Below are 7,848 nucleotides of genomic sequence, written 5' to 3' on the forward strand. Positions count from 1 at the left end.
AAACAATATGCTCTTTCACAAAATCGATCATATTAGTCGATGTCACCTTTTTTAAAGGAATTGTCTCAACCCATTTTGTGAAATAATCGGTAGCAACCAGAATAAATTTATGTCCTTTGCTCGATGGCGGATAAATCTGACCGATGAGATCGATAGCCCATCCCCGGAACGGCCAAGGTTTAATTATAGGGTTCATAGCCGATGCAGGCGCTCTTTGAATATTACCAAACTTTTGACACCCCTGACATCCTTTAAAATATTTAAAACAATCTTCAAGAATACTCGGCCAATAGTATCCATTCCTTCTGATCATCCACTTCATCTTGAAAGCCGATTGATGCGCTCCACACACTCCTTCATGAATTTCACCCATCAAACTTTTCGATTCATCACTGCTAACACATCTGAGTAAAACTCCATCTATAGTTCGATAATATAATTCATCATCGAGGAGCACATACTTGGTAGCTTGGAACCTTATACGTCTTTCAACCTTTTTATATGGATCCTTTAAATAATCGACAATCTCCTTTCTCCAGTCATCGGTATCGACTGCTGATGTTAGCACTTCCTGAATAGGCTGATACCCTGAAGCATGCTGAGCTAGTCGATTAGCCTCCTCATTATGCAGTCGAGAAATATGTTCAAGACGAAAATCTCTAAACCCTTTCAACAATTGCAAACATCTTTCATAATACGAAATTAAAACTTCACTTCGGCATTCATAAATCCCAGCCAATTGATTTATAACTAGCATAGAATCACTAAAGATTTCAACAGCATCGGCACGTATCTCCTTCAGCAATTCTAACCCTTTTATCAAGGCTTGGTATTCAGCCTAATTGTTTGTCGATGTAGCAACAATCGGCAATGAAAACTCATACTTCCTTCCTTGAGGTGAAATCAACACAATGCTGATACCTGCTCCTTCACCACATGTAGACCCATCGAAGAAAAGTGTCCAAGGTGCAACCTCCAAAGAGTCCACTGTATTACAATGCTGAGTGACAAAATCAGTCATAACTTGCCCCTTAACTGCCTTAGTCGATTCGTAACGTAGTTCAAATTCTGATAATGCTAAATCCACTTGCCGATTCTACCACTTAATATCAGCATCGACAGCATATACTTGACTACGTCGTCTTTGCATATGACCGTACATTCGGCAGATAACAAATAATGTCTTAATTTGACACAAGAAAAGTATAAACACAGACATAATTTTTCGATGGCCGAATACCTTGTCTCAGCATCCACTAATCTTTTGCTCAAATAATAAATAACACGTTCTTTCCCTTCAAATTCTTGAATAAGAGCTGAACCGATAACGGTATCATTAGTTGACAAATACAACCTGAAAGGTTTCCCGTGTCGATATGCATTTAGTTCGCTCATAAGTATCTGATTCTGCCGATGCGATGATATAAGAAGAATCACCAGGGACAAACTCAATCTTATCCCCAATCCACTGTACGAGGCATTGATGCATTGTAGAAGGAACACAACAATTAGCATGAATCCAATCCCTCCCTAGAAGCAGATTATGTGCACCCTTGCCATTAATAACAAAGAACGTCGTCGGCAAGGTTTTGCTGCCGATGGTCAATTCAACGCATACTGCCCCTTTAGCCGGTGACACATTGCCTTCAAAATCCTTCAGCATCATATCGGTTTTGGTCAAGTCTTGATCTCCCTTACCAAGTTTCCGATACATCACACAAGGCATAATATTAATCGCAGCCCCTCCGTCGATAAGTATCTTAGATACAGGCTGCCCATCAACTCTGCCTTTCACAAACAAAGCCTTAAGATGCTGTCTCTCATCATCGGTAGGTTTCTCAAAAATAGCCATCATTGGATCTAGTGTCAACTGAGCTACTTGATCAGAGAGAACAACTTCTTCCTCATTATCAGATAGTGCCAAAAACTCCATCGGCAACATGAATACCATATTAACATCTGCCGATGGACCCTTATTTTTGTGTTTTACCTGCCACTGCTGATGACCAGACCTCTCATTGGAGGAATTTTCCTCTCGGTATAAATCCTCTTGATGCTCACGTTGCATCCTCCTTTTCTGTGTCTTTGTCAGACCCTCCGGGCACCATCGAGGAAACTTGGTTTTCCAAACCGGCTGATAACAGGTCCCAGTTGATTCTACACGGCGTATATTAGGGTCCCTGTAGAATATTTCTTCATCGGGAACTCTTGCGTTTGACATCTCCTCAAGCTCCTCTTGATTCCTTGGAAAATATCCAGCGCGTTTACCAAGCCTCTTATGTACACTAAGTCTGCCCCCAGCCGATCATGCACTGATGCTCTACCTCTGATCGGCTCATTGATAAATAAACCCTGATTGCCAGGTTGAAACCTCCTTTCTGACCGATTGACCCCATAATAACCATTGCACTCAGGGCAATTTTCAACAGTTGGCAATTTAATGCCTTCTTCCCAGCAATGGATGAAAAACGGGCACCTCCAATGATCTTTATGCCGATACCATTCTTCCTGACGTCTCTCTTCTTGCTGTTGTCGATATCAGTCCTTACGCTGACGCCAACCCTCCTGCTGCCTTCGATGGGTAATCACAATGCCAGGTCGAGGAGGGTTTTTGGAACTACTGCTTTCTCCCAGCAAACCCTTACTTTTTGCATCATCGGTAGTTATCCGATGTTGGGGATCCACTGATGCGTTTTTCTCAGCAGCCTCTGACGTCAATACCTTGGTCTTCCCTTTGGCTTCCAACATATTTGCTGGAAAAGGGTGTTGATCAATTTTCATCGGCTTCTGGGCCTTGGAAGTACCAAACTTAATTCTCCCAGATTCAATAGCCGATTGTAACTGTTGCCTGAACACCTTGCACTCATTTGTACTATGTGAAGTTGCATTGTGCCATTTGCAGTACAAGATCTTCTTCAACTCTTCTGCCGATGGGATCACATGATTAGGTGACAGCTTAATTTGGCCCTCTTGAAGCAGAAGATCAAATATCTTGTCGGCCTTGGTGATATCAAAGGTAAACTTTTCTGGCTCTTTCTGACCAAAGGGACAAGATATCGGCTTTTTATTCTTAACCCACTCAGCTAAGCCGATAACTGGTTCTTCATCAGAATCAGAATCTCCTACTTCTTCAACAAATGATACTTTTTTACTCCAATTCTTTTTAGGTTCAAAAACCCTAGTATCTTGATCAGAGATCCTTTGCACAAGATGACTGAGGCTTTCAAACTCCTGAGAAGCATATCTGTCTTTAAGATGTGGCAATAACCCTTGGAAAGCCAGATCGGCAAGCTGCCGATCATCCAGCACCAGGCTGTAGCACTTATTTTTTACATCTCGTAGCCTTTGCACAAAGCTTTCTACCGATTCATCATTACGCTGTCTCAATTTTACTAAATCGGTAAGCTTCTTTTCATGGATTCCAACAAAGAAATACTTATGAAATTGTTTTTCTAGATCAGCCCAAGTAATAATAGAATTTGGTGGTAATGAAATAAACCATGTAAATGCCGATCCAGACAAAGATGATGAAAATAATCGAACTCTTAATTCATCTCTGCTAGCTGCCTCTCCATATTGAATAATGAAGCGATTGACGTGTTCCATTGTTGATGTATCATCTTGCCCAGAGAATTTAGTGAAATCTGGTACCTTGTACCGATTTGGGAGAGGAATTAAATCATATGCAGGAGGGTATGGAGTCTGATAAGAATAAGTATTGACCTTGGGCTTTATCCCAAACTGATCCTTCATAATTTCTGCTATCTTATCGGCCCAAAAAGCATCAGCCTCCTGCTGACGAACTGGCTGAATTTCTACAGGAGGTACCTGCTGATATCCCTCCACATATCTTTGTGGCCCACGATCTCCAGCAATCGGCATATTTGCCGTTACTTGTGGTCCATTAACCTGCTGGAAAGGATTCATCGGCTGAGCTGCCGATGCTTGATTCTGGAAACCAGCTTGCATATGACCTTGTTGAATCCCTACAACCTGCTGATTTTGCTGAACTATATGTTGAACAGGTAACTGTCCTGACCAACCATTATTAGAACTCATCGGTACAAAACTTACCGATGGCTGGTAATTTGCTAACATTGTTGGATAATTATAACCAGCTTGAGGCATGAACTGAACCCCAGTTTGACTCATAGTAGGGGCTTTCTGCTGCATTGGCAGTAAGCTTGCCAATGGACTTGAATTGGGTGTTTGAACCAAAGGCATCTGGAAACCTCCTGGAGTTGGTTGCACAGTAGTTGCTGTGGCATACTGAGGCACTTGAGCCATCGACGAAACAGCCGATGGTATAGGAGCTTTTCCTACTGCATCAAACACTTGAGGTAACCCAGGATTGAAAGCAGATGACTCCGGAGGCATACCATATCCCCACCAATTAGCAGGAATCTGGCTATTCTGAGACATAGGGCCTGACATAGCTGATGCCGATAGATCTGTATTAAGCTGAACTCGTCCTCCTGGTAGTACCGGATCTGATCGTATCGGTGTAGATTGAATATTAGGTAAGCCTGCCGATACTGGAGGAGAAGTAACTTCTGTACCCACAACGGCCGAGGGAGCCGATGGAGTATTGACAGATGCCGGCTCTGGTTGGTGATAGGCAGGCCCAACGTAATGCGGTGACACTTGTCCTTCTTTGAGAGTTCGAACCACAGCATTATGAACAGTATTGGACAGCACATTGGAATGATTAATCAAAGCATGATTTACTGCAGAATTAACCATCTCTTGAAGTTTACCAGGATTGGAGTCAAAGGTAACCTGCCGAGGCAACGGCAAATCTTGCTTCTGGATGACTTGTCCACTCTTGTTCAGGCTAAACGATCTCAGACAAAGCTGCCTGTATTCTTCTATAGCCTTTTCCATGGCCTGCCTCTGCTCTTCCTTAAGATCTTCTTCTGATACCGCGATAATGTTCCCTGAATCGATCTCGGGATTAAACATATTGATTGGATTGATTTGTCCCACCGAGCGTGCCAAAAGATGTGTTGATGCAAAAGTGGATCTGCAAACACAAAGGGCTAATACCCGAATCGATATCCAAAGCGTGCCAGTCGATTTGACCTGTTAATCGACAAGGATGAAGATACGAGCACTTTGGTCCTGACAACAGCGATACGCCCGGAAGTCATGGCCAAGAGGTACTCATGTGGAACTCGAGAATCGCCGAAGGTCGCACTGAAGCGATGCAACTCGCTGAATCAATGAGAACTCGTAAAAAGAAAAAATATGCAAATTGACGAAGTCGCCGAAAAGTAAGTAGATGCAAATAGGAGTAAAAATTGGTTTTGATATTGATTGATATATATTACATTGCCCCTCAATCTATATTTATACCCTGATCTAAAGAGACATAACCAAATACGACTAGGACACCAAGTCCATATCTAAGGAAACATGTGACTCTTACATGAATCATACTCTAACAAATATAGAAAAGGAAATCAACTCCTATCTATTTCCCTGTCCGCCTCAATTACGATGGAATTCTCACCGACCTCCTTTCCATCGGCATACTTCATGTTTCATCGGCAGTAGTTTTCAAGCCTTCCTTCATCGGCATCGACAATAACATCTCCAACCTTATCGGCAACGCCCGAGTCTAAATCAACCTTTCCATCGATCACCACCATTCATCGGCAACCATCTTTACAAGCTGATTTTCATCGGCTATCAACGTATACAGTAACTTTCCTCCTACCGATTAGCCCACTCTGATCATTTTGACACGTGTAAAAAACGGTGTCAACAGCGATGGCACGAGAGCGCACGCCTTAACTCCTCCACCAGGCACGATGGCCCAGATGCCATCAGATCGCCTATAGTCAGCGTCAGCGGACGGGACGTGCCCAGAAGCTGCCACGCCTGCTGACAAGGAGGCCCCGTAATGGCCTCAGGGGCAGCTCAACCCCTCAATCGACAGGGGCTCGGGTGGCGCACCCCCAAAACCAACCAACTCCTCAGAGTTGGGTTGGGAGCCATTGAGTGATGGACCCAGCGAGGGTCCCCCACCCAAGCTTGGCGATCTCCCCGTGCCCCGACCTATGGCTGTAGAAGGTCAGCCCCAGAAGACCATCCCAAGAGGATCGAGGCCCGCTATCGAAGCTCCAGAAGAGCGTGGTGCTCTGGGTGATCATGTGGCCCCAAGCCAAAGACCAGACACTCTCGATCACCCAACCCACAGTAGGTCCCAACCAAAAGATGGGTGCCCCCGGGCCTAAAGTCGATAACTCCTAGACGAGTTCACCGAACCCTCGCTTCGGCCACAGACCTATGTGACATAGAAACAAAGGAGGGGTCAACACCACTACCACTTGGCCCTCATAACCAAGCGCCCCCATCACACTAAGGGAACTGGCCTCACGCAGGGCAACACACTCCCGTCAGCAGAAGCTATCCCAGCCATGGCAAAGTTCGGTCACTAGAAGATCTAATTCAGCCCTTCGTTGCCATCACAAATTAGGCCAAGTGAGGCCACGAAGGGCTTGGGGGCTCTTGATGAGATCCTAACATATGGGTATGTTAAGCCTCGGGATCAATGGTTCCCAACCAAAGGGAGCCCCCAATCGACCACTCCAGGATTGTCCAGGGGCTCGAGGGCTATACCCATTAGGTATGCTTGCGCGCACCCTCCGACCATGACACCTGGCCGAGCCTAGGCATGGCGCAGCCCCCGCACAGGGCTCGAGGGCTTGCTCGGGCTTCAGGCTCCTGATCGATGACACGCCCGAGCTCGGGCCTTAGCTCCTGCCCAGCTTGCGATAGTAGCCAAGGCTCGGGCGCAAGAAGACAAGCCCCGAGCCATCGAGGCTCGGGGGCTCTAGGACACTCGCCCTAGGCGTGGCCTTGCCGGACATTTCCACGATAGGGTTACGCACGAGGCATGACAACAGAAGACAAGCTTCCCACGACCTCCAGGGGCTGGGTGGCTCCCGGGCCCGCTCATCAGCCCTTGGAGCCGACCTCCTTCACCACCAAGAAGACTCTAGCAGGTCCACCTTGGAGAGGCTGGTCCAAGTTGACACAGCCTGACACGTAGAGTGTCAAAACAGAGTAGCCGGACGACGCCCAAGGCTTCTTCGGCTCCCTGACACCGCCACGGTCCACAGAGCGCCGCTGCAAGACCCTCCTAGACTCTGGCGCATGTAGACCATAGACTCATCTCCCCAAACTATCATTTTCCTAACCTATCTCATTATATAAGGGATAAGGTCGAATCTAGAGGGGGGAGGACAATCCAAGACAGATCATTCCATCCCATTCCATCCGCTCCTGCTCAGTACCGAGAGCAGGGGAACCCAGAGAGGGGCACCGAGAGCTCCTCCACCGCATCCCGTTGTCTTCCTCCTCTCCGACGAGAGGAAGGCTCCACCGGCGCCGAGGCAACCTAAGGATTAGCACCGAGCTAACCCCTACAAAACCTCTCTCTACACTCTATTGTAACCCCCCCCCGATTTTGGGTGCTTTTGAGTATAAGGATCATCAGCTATTGGACATAGGGCATCGATTGGCCTGAACTAGGATAAACCGTTGTGTCCTCTCTGTGATTCTTGTGTTCTTGAGTCCACCCGAGCCACCGGAGACCCGTACTCTGAAACCGACTCGAATAACTATGCTTGCCGCTGTTCTGACCCCACGACCCCTCCCTACCTGTTTGCCTTCTTGCTCCGCATCCTGTGTCAGTGGCGGCGGTAGTGGCAGCGGTGATGGGTGCGCGTTCCTATTGTTGCCGTCACTGCAAATCGTACAGCGGATTCTATGTGTGGTGCTGCCCGCTTGGTCGTATGCTCGGGTCCACCTGGGATTCCTCGGTTCATGTGGCATCTTTCT

The sequence above is a fragment of the Miscanthus floridulus genome, chromosome 3 (genome assembly GCF_019320115.1).
Source record: "Miscanthus floridulus cultivar M001 chromosome 3, ASM1932011v1, whole genome shotgun sequence".
NCBI lineage: Eukaryota > Viridiplantae > Streptophyta > Magnoliopsida > Poales > Poaceae > Miscanthus > Miscanthus floridulus.